Source organism: Myotis davidii, unplaced genomic scaffold, assembly GCF_000327345.1.
Source record: "Myotis davidii unplaced genomic scaffold, ASM32734v1 scaffold159, whole genome shotgun sequence".
In the NCBI taxonomy this organism is placed as follows: domain Eukaryota; kingdom Metazoa; phylum Chordata; class Mammalia; order Chiroptera; family Vespertilionidae; genus Myotis; species Myotis davidii.
In genome coordinates this window covers 418,177-428,034 of record NW_006291231.1, presented here as the reverse complement: position 1 = coordinate 428,034, position 9,858 = coordinate 418,177, and the positions used below count along the sequence as shown (strand labels likewise).

Sequence of the window (9,858 nt, the reverse complement as noted above, 5' to 3'; positions counted from 1 at the left end):
CTCCATTGTATGTTCTTGCCTCCTTTGTCAAATATTAATTGAGCATAATGGCTTCGGTCTATTTCTGGGTTCTCTGATCTGTTCTTTTGGTCTATATGTCTGTTCTTGTGCCAGTACCAGGTGGTTTTGAGAACCGTGGGCTTGGTAATATAGCTTGATATTTGGTATTGTGATCCCTCCAACTTTGTTCTTCTTTCTCAGGATTGCTGGCTATTCGGGGTCTTTTTTATTCCAGATGAATTTTTGGAGAGTTTGTTCTAGGTCTGTGAAATATGCCATTGGCATTTTATTGGGGATTGCATTGAATCTATAGATTGCTTTGGGTATGGACATTTTAATAATGAAGTCTCTTGAGTGACAGTTTTCCCATTTGGTATAAAAGATATAGTAAGCAAGATTGATCCCAAGGCTTGCTGCTCTCTTTCTGTGTACTTTGTGTAAGTAAGCCCCTGGTTTCAACATCCACCAACCCTCCTCTCCTGTCATACATTTAAAATACTTTAAAGTCTTCCCTTAATGTGATCTGCAAAGCCTCATGTCGGCAGCCACTGCCTACCACTTTCAGCCTCATGCTGCACCACATTCCCTTTGTTTTCCATGCTTCACACTCCTTCCTTCAGTTCATCAAGGGCACTGTGCTCTCCCCATCCATTCAACCTTGGTCCAGGCTTTTCCCCTTTGTCTGGAATCTTCTTCTTACCTGAGTTCCCTCTTCACCTTTACCTAGTTAACTCCTAATCTAATTCAGGTCTCTGGTAAATACTGCCAGTGCTATATCTTAACTATAAAGTGTCCCCAAAAATTATATGCACACTTGAATAATTATAAAGGCAGTGCGTATTAAAATATATTTCATTTTCAAAATTGAGCTATCAGCTGTTAAAGTGTGTATACATTTATTTTAAATGGGTCACCCTGTATATATACATAGCCCCAAGGAAATTTTTTTCCTGGATCTTTTGTGAAATCCAGGATTTGGAAATCATACAGCACTCACAGCCTTTTGTGAGCGCCTCCCAAGGTATACTGGCTTGCTGTTTTCCGCTTCTGGCACTCTTGAAAAGAAGCAACACAATGTCAGCTTGTTTTCTAGTTGCAACAATTTTCCATGTCATTGCCCTTAATTAAATATTACAAGGAAATAATATTACATCATAAAGGTATTTTTACCACTTATACTAAGTCTTTGTCAGAAAGTGTTTCAAATATCAGTTTGTGGAACATCCATGGGTGTTACAAACACTAGAGCGCCACCACAGGGGCCATTCCTAACCGCAGGGCAGGTTTAAGCTCGGGAGAACACCGACTTTTCCTCCTGCCCCTCCTCTCCTGAGGGCACAAACTTTAAGGTCTGTAAGGCAGTCACCTGGCCTGGAGATCCTTTCACTGTAAATGGATTATTCTGAATAGGAGCTGGGCTATGGAAACATAGTACTGTAAACTGAGAAGCTTAAAATAACAGAAACTTATTGGCACAGTTCTGGAAGCCAAGAATCTGAAATCAGATGTTAGCAGGGCCATTGTCCCTCTGGACCCTGTAGGGGAGAATCCTTCCTTGCCTGTCTCTAGCGTCTGGTGGTGTGCCAGAAACCCATGGCCTCCCTGGCTTACAGCCACAGCATTTCAGTCTGCCTCCACCATCATATGAATATGGTAAGATGGTAGAATTCTGTAGATACGGAATGAGCCCACCAGGAAAATAAATGGACTTTAATGAAAACCAATGTAACTTGTGTTTCTGGTACTAAAAACAACTAATCTTAAGACTGAGAACCAGTGGACCACTGAAGTTGGATTTTACTCTGCGATCATGTGTTGAACAAAATTAACATGAACTTTGGTTCTCACATGATTGAAAAAAAGAGGAGACAGAGTCATCCTGGACAGTGTTGCTCAGGGATTAGAATGTCAGCCCCACACAATGAAAGATCATGGGTTGAATTCCCGGTCAAGGGCATGTACCTGGGTTGCAGGTTTGATCCCCAGCCCAGTTGGGTGGGTGCAGGAAGCAAACAATCTATGTGTCTCTCTCATATTGATGTTTCTCTCTCTCTCTCTCCTCCTCCCTTCCTTCCTTCCACTCTCTCTAACATCAATGGGGAAAAAATAGGGTGAGGATTAAAATAATAATAATAAGAGGAGACAAAGTCAAAGTTCCATGATAAATTTCCCCTTCCCACACAACTGAGACCCCTACTGGTAACACCCTCAAAGTAAAAGTAAACTGGGAAAATTGTGTTCTTAATCATGGGCCTTAAAGAAAAATGAACCCTCTCAAACATAGGTGCTGAATGAGAGGGAAAACCAAAACTGTTGAGAATTTATAACCACAAGCCAATCTGCACATGCATTTGAAGCCTAAATACACAGCACATGGGTGGTCAAAAACCTCAGGCTGAGAATTTAGAGTGATCCCAAACTGTTGGTGTCCCAAAGACCATCTGGCAGAAGCAAATGCAAATCTCTGCAAGAACCCATCATCATGCCAGTCCTCAATGAATTTCCATAATAAATCCTAATGCAATTGAGAAGCCCACCATCAAAAATAACTAAACAAGGCACCATGAGGAAGAACTAGTAGAAACCGACTTTCAAGAATTTTAAGAACAATGAAATACCAGACACAATTTATAAAATATGTTTGATCTCTTCCAAGAACTAAAAGCCAAGTTTGCAAACATGTATAGGATATAATGAACTATAACAAATGACTAAGCAGATTTGAAAAATAACCAAATAAAATTTCTAGAAATAAAAGATATAATTGCGCCCTAGCAGGTTTGGCTCAGTGGAGAGAGCATCGGCCTGCGGACTGAAGAGTCCCACGTTCAATTCCGGTTTAAGGGCATATGCTCAGGTTGTGGGCTCGATCCTTAGTAGGGGGCGTGCAGGAGGCAGCCGGCCAATGATTCTCTCTCATCATTGTTTCTCTCTCCCTCTCTCTCCTTCTCTGAAATCAATAAAAATATATATGTATTTTCAAAAAGATATAATTAGAATAAAAAAAGTCAAAGGACATTTTAAGCCCCAAAATGCACCTGACAAAAGAGTTTGTGACTTGAACAACAGATCTGAAAAAATTAGCCAAAACATGGCACAAAGAGGCATTGAGGAACCTGTGAGAAGGTTCTCATTTAGACTAGTGGTTCTGAAACTTCAACAGGCATCAGAATCACCTGGAGGGCTTACAAAATACAGATTGCTGGGTCCCACCCAGAGGTTCTGATTCCATTGATCTGGATTGGGTACCTATAATTTGCATTTCTAAAAAGTTCTTCAGCCACCCAGCCATCAGGCATGGCTCAGTGGTTGAGCTTCAACCTATGAACCAGGAAGCCACGGTTGGATATATTTTTAAAGTTCTCTGGTCATGTTCATGATGCTGGCCCAATAAAACTGAGAGTCATCGACACAGAAAATAAAATCTTTAGAATTTCCTAATGAGGAAATAAAACTTTGCCCCAAGGAGTTGGTGTTAACCTATGCTTAATGCATTTTCCTGCGGGCATCATGTTAGGATAGGGATAAAAAGGAAGAGAGAGAAAGCCACCTGTAAATGCTCTAGTCTTAGCCAGGCCTAATGGGACTTGGTCTGGCATTCTTTATTAAAGTAATTCAGCCCCCACTGGCACATAATAAATATTTGATGACATAATGTTTACTTCTAAATTGTAGTGGTGCCCATTGAATTAAATTCTTTCCTATAGCCTCTTGACCATGTAAAGGAGAAAATATTGTTTAATGTATAAACACGTCTCATGTAGGCAGAAGTGCAGCTTCTCTTTTGCTCCATAACTGAATTCAAACTCTTAATGAAACATATCCTTAAAGGAAAGAAAGCCTTCATTTCACTTTCAGGATAACAATGTCTCATCCAATTTCAAAAGTAATTCCTCATTACTGTTTGCTTGATAAACTTCAGGTGCACTTTCAGTCAATTTCCTGTTTAAATTCCTCATTAGAGTCATTTTCCCCTCTAAAGGGAATTTACCCCCTTGCAGTGGTCGGCAAACTGCGGCTCGGCGAACCGCGGCTTGCGAGCCACATGTGGCTTGCGTGCCGCAGTTTGCCGACCATGGCCCTGGCCCAGGTGATTCTAATGTGCAGCCAAGGTTGAGAACCACTGTTCTAGGGCCATGGTCGGCAAACTGCGGCACGCAAGCCACATGCGGCTCTTTGGCCCCTTCGGTGTGGCTCTTCCACAAAATACCACATGCGGGTGCACATACAGTGCGACTGAAACTTCGAGGCCCATGTGCAGAAGTCGGTTTTCGGCCTGGGTGAGTCTATTTTGAAGAAGTACTGTTGATATTTGGCTCTGTTGACTAATGAGTTTGCCGAACACTGTTCTAGGGGATAGTGTTAGCACAGGTAGAGAATTAGGTAGAGGGAGGAGTCCTGTTCTCAAAACTCTCCAAAAACTTTCCATCTCATTCAGAGTGTATCCAAATTCCTTGCAGGGCCTGCAGAGCCAGTCTTCCATGGCCTTACCGCATTTATATTATGTATCCTTCCCTTTCCTCCTGTCCCTCCCCTCTATGCATGCCCCTCCCATAGGGCTCTTGCCCTTGCTCTCCCTTGAATGGGAATACTTTTGTCCTACTGTACCATGTGGCTCCTTCCCACCCCACTTTTTAGATCTTTGTTTGTCTTAGGGAAGTCTTCTCTGACATCCTAGTATATCAGTAAATTGCAGTATTCCTCTCCCAAAACACTATAGGGGCCCTCAAGAAGTAGAATGAAGAAAACCTTTCCACATTTAAGGAGTCTGTTACCCCTTTCCAATTCAAAGAGTTAGACATTCTACGATTTGTACAACGGGTTTGTGGATAATCTATTTTTTCCCTATAAGATCAGAATCAAAATCCAGAGTCTATGACTTGTCGCAGGTTTGTGGTTTGTCCTCAACTTTAGCTGTTATTCTGGTTTTCTGAATTTTAGCATCTCATTCTGTGCAGTTTGTGAACCTACATTTTTAGTTGAAGCTATCCATTCCATGCTTTACTTTTCTTCTCAACATTTTGATACAGCATTTAGGTATTTTACCTACTTATTTCTTGCCTATTAAGAGAAACAGACAGTTGTCTTCACTAAAATGTGAGCTATTTTTTATTGATTTATTTAAGAGAGACAGAGAGAGAGAGTGATTTATTCCATTTATTTATGAATTAATTGATTGATTCCTGTATGGACCCTGACTGGGGATCAAACCTGAAACCTTAGAGTATCAGGACTACCCTCTAACCAACTGAGCTACCCGGCCAGGGCAAATGTGAGCTATATTTCTTTCTCATAGTTATAGCCGGGGCCTAGAATGCTGCCTAGCACATAATAGATAATCAGTAACTTAATCACGGGGTAAATGGATGCATAACTGTGCAATCCCAGCTTTCAAGATCCCTGGCTGTGGCTCCACATCCAACTGGACCTTTGGCTGTTGACTTCTGTACTGGCGCATCTGTTGCTGAATTGTGGGGTCTTTGGCCTGAGCAATCTGTGCCAGCCTTGTTCTGCCAGACCTTTTGGGTCTATCAACTTCTTTGACACTTTCTTATTCAACCACCCCAACCTCTTCTGGGAATCATGGGAACTTCCTTCTGAAACTCCTCCTCCTTGTGAATGAGGAACTTTGAGACTAGTCTCTCAAGCCTTCTCTCTGCCTAAACACAGTCAAAATGGCAAGTTATGTTCTCTGCCTGCCCCAGGATGGTGCAAGGCAATCACTGCAGCTGATTCCTCTCAGAGTTCAAGTGGCATATGCTCCTCTGTCCGTGATCCTGAAAACTATGTGGTGGGTCTCTGGTGCCTCATTTCCTTCCTGATGCCCCATATGTAGCCTCTGTTTCTCATTATTATGCTTCAGATGGTAACCAGAACTAGATTATTCTTTTTAGAAGAAAATGAAAGAATTATTTTTGTTGTTGTGTTTTCAAGATTGGAAAAAGCATCTTCAGACATACTCTGTAAGGTTCTTATCAGGGTCCATCCAATACAAGAGGTCACACCATCAAACACTTGCTTCTCAATGCCTTCCCCACAATAAGTGTTTATGTTTGCAGAGCAGCATTTAAAGCTAAGCCTTACAAGCCAAATAATTTGCTATGATAACCTTAATTTTCAACACTGGCTTCCTGTGGGTCAATTTATTTATAAAGTGAGACTTCAGAATTTAATTCAAATTATTGACATTAAATCATTATTTTTATATTAAGTACCTTACCTTTCAAGAATTAATTTGGCATTTATTTTCTGTTATAACAAAATATTTAATTCTTTGGGATAATCTCCATGTTGAACTGACTTTAATGCTTATTCTCAGAAAATCAAGATTTTCTCCATTTTTATCTTGAAATTTTACTTTATCTTTTACTATTAAGAGATTTTTAAAGGGTGCACATTTGATATATTTGGGAGGGTCTTATATATCTGACAATGTCTTTATGCCACCTTTACACAAGAAAGACCACTTGATTGGGCATAAAATTGGTGAATTCTAAATCATTCCCTTCAAAACTGTAGACATTGCTGCTTCTAGTTCAAAGGGATGATTTTTTGCTTCCTCTTGATGGGTAACATTTTTTTCCCCACAGTCCTCATTTTAATTTTCTCTACTTATTCTTATAAGAAATATGATCTAGCCATATTTCTTCAAAAGTCAGTGTGTGTGGATTCTCTATTGTCTTGGGAGATGGTTGACTCTCATTTGTGGTTGTATAATTAGAAGGCAGTTTCTAGTAGATATTTACATGATGCAACTAACCTCTGCAGAGATAGCACCTTCTCCTACCCCCATCATCTGATAGCTGTCCCTGCGAACTCATGGAATATATGAATGCCTACCAGCAGACACTACTGCCAAAGACAATGGTGTCTTCCTTGGCCTGCATGTCTTCACACAACTCACAGGGTATTGTGTGTTCCTGCCAGTTACCTCCTCACCACTTCCTGCACAGTTCCTGGCCTACCCTCCCAATCACCAATTATTATCTCTGATTTAACAGAGAAAGATGGCCAGTGGGGAATAGGAGAAGTGGAGGGTAAAGGTGGAAGAGTATCTCCAGACCTCAGTGTTCTGGTTTACTCAGAAAATCTAGTTTTCATCTTGCTGGGATTGTCTTCTGGGAGCAGCTGGAGAGAGAGGATTAACCTGAGGTTTTAAATATATATAATTGATTTGAGAAAGGGAGAGAGAGATAGAATCAATGATGAGAGAAAATCACTGATTGGCTGCCTCCTGCACACCCCCAGCTAGGGATCAAGCCCACAACCCTAGCATGTGCACTGATGGGGAATCAGACTATGACCTCCCAGTCACGCATTGAGCCACGCAGGTCTGGCCGTAATTTTTTTTCTTCAAGTATTTCTGTTATAAGAAGCTTTGCCTTGTTTGGGTAAAGAAACAAGCAAAATTAATGGAACTTCTTTACCCCTTTAGCCTTACAACTTTCATTTCTAAATTTTTAAACAAGTTAGACTAGAATCTGAGCAATGGTTATTCTCATTTACCTCCAACTTAATTTTAGGAAACCATTGAAAACATAGATAATTACAATGAAGAGATCATGAAACAGCAAAGTGCTCATTTATTTTTAGCAAAAGAAAGAAACTTTTTATCTGTTGTGTATTTGAAACTTTCAGTAGAATTTGAGAGTTCACCTCCTTATGCACATAACTTGTTTTATAGTTGAGACTTTTCAAGGTCCCATTCAGCTCCAAAGACTACTGCCATTAACCATGTCTCTGGCCCTTGGGAGCAGTCAGTGGAATGGAATTTCAGTACAGGGAAGCCCTGCCCAGGCTAAGGGCTGCACGGGATCTCACCTTGCCTTCATACCCTCAGGTCTTCAGATCTGCTGAGAGGGAGATGGCTTCCCAATTGGTGATCACTCATCCCATCCTGAGACAAAGCGTCAAGGGCAACAGGACTCCCGTTGCTGTGTGCACTTCCTGAGCAGGAAGCTATGGCTCCCTTATCCCTAGGGCAGAGTGAGTGCTTTTCACATCATATTTCACTGAATCACAGTTTTCTGAGAATGTCCTAACAGTTTCAAAATGACATTTTTATGTGGCTTAATGTTTCTAATTTGCTACAACTTACATCTCTACTTGCCTAAACCAAGGACCAGATGGAATACATTCTGGTCAGGCATCCAGACAGTTACTATTTAGGGGATAATGTAGCCATTTTAAAATTTTCACAAGAGAGTGAGAGTCCGATTTTAGTACTCTCTACTCACAGGATATAATTTATGCCAAGATAAATTTTAGCCCTCCATATTACCTTTCAGTCGGAAACATTTTATCTTGATTTTAGGTATCCATTTGGTTTTCTTATATTTTCTGGTAGCAATTTGCTAACATTTAAAACGAAATGTAAATATTTGGCAAAGCATATAAACAACTTCCTTGATCTGTTGCAAAAAAAATATTGAATTTATGTTTCACAACAGAAATACAGTTAATGGAAATTATATTTTTTGAGATATAAGAAGGATTATATATTGGGACTAGAAAGAACTGTACAATCAAGTACTTGAAAACATTTCTGCTTAGTCAATTTTAGTAACCAAACCAGTTTGAAATGAGTAACTTTTGGAAAAATATTCTAATGGATTTCTGACAGACTGACTACTATTTCAAAAGCCAAACTTGGCATACTGTTTGTTGGACCCAATTGCCTCTTCCAATCATCACCCTACTTGATCTCATAGACCAGCTGACACCCCTATTTCTTCTCTGTTTTAAAGTCACTCCCTACTTTGTTTCTGTATTGCCATTCCTAGTTTTCCTTCTTTTTTTATGCACTTGTACTTATTATTTTTTAATTTAATGCGGTGACTTTAGTTAATAGAAATATGTAGGGTTCAGGTGTACAGTCCTATAATACATCATCTGTATATTATGTGTTCCCCTATCTCTCTGAATGTTCCCACTGAGCTTTTGCTATTTATTAATTTCTTTCTCATTTTTTACTCCATAATGGTAGGTATGCCTCAAAATTGTGCCATCTTATTTGGCCTTCTTTCTCTTACACTCACTTCTTAAAAGCCAGACCAAAACAAAACAAGAGCAACAAAACAAATTCTCATCTGTTCATGAGATTTAAGGAGCTATTGTTTCAACACAGCTCCCCTAATAAGTCTCTTCTGAATAGTGTTCTGAATTTCTGGCTGGCTAAAATTTATACAACCACCACACATAGCAATTAATAATTAAATTCATTACATTCCTCTTAAAACTGATTTTCCTCTATTTATGTATGCATGGGTAGTCTCCTTGTCATGCAGGCTCCAAAACTCAGGGCTGTCTTTAATTCCTCCTTACTACTGTTAACAAAAGTTCCAAAAAATTTAAATGAGTATTTTATTCATAGATTATTTGCAAATCAGGCACATAGCCTTCAGTATAAACTAAAGACATGTTTCAAAGTGGGCGGATAGAACAAGGTTTTTAAAGGTAAAGGTGCAAGGAGCTGATGATCAAAGAGATGGGTTACTAGCAGAAACAATACTTACATAATTTGTTGTCTGATGGTAGGTACAACTGGAAAATTCAGTGGTTGGCTATGACCCAGTGGTCAGCAAGTGGGGCTGTGATTCAAAAACAATGGGTAACATGATCAGGCATTTGTCAGCATCCTAGTTCTGGTTTGGGCTTGTAAAATTGGGGTTACTTATCAACAGAAACCAAAAAGCACAGAGAGACTGACTGTTCATTCTGCAGGCAGTTTCCAAGTCCAAGGAGGAGTCATGCTTTGAGAGCAGCCTCAGAATTCAAACTACAAAAATCTAAATGTTGGGCCAGAAATTATGATATTAAAGTTCTCAAAAGTTCTCACTACTCACATCTGATGTGCCA

At 39.9% G+C, this 9,858-nt stretch overlaps 1 long non-coding RNA gene across 1 annotated transcript in view; it reads right to left on the bottom strand.

The window, feature by feature from the left end:
- LOC107183192 overlaps positions 1 to 9,858 on the bottom strand; it is a 14,312-nt gene that overhangs the window by 3,018 nt on the left and 1,436 nt on the right. The window contains exon 2 of the long non-coding RNA XR_001513975.1: positions 5,637 to 5,642. This is a non-coding gene — a long non-coding RNA (uncharacterized LOC107183192). The remainder of the gene's footprint in view (positions 1 to 5,636; positions 5,643 to 9,858) is intronic.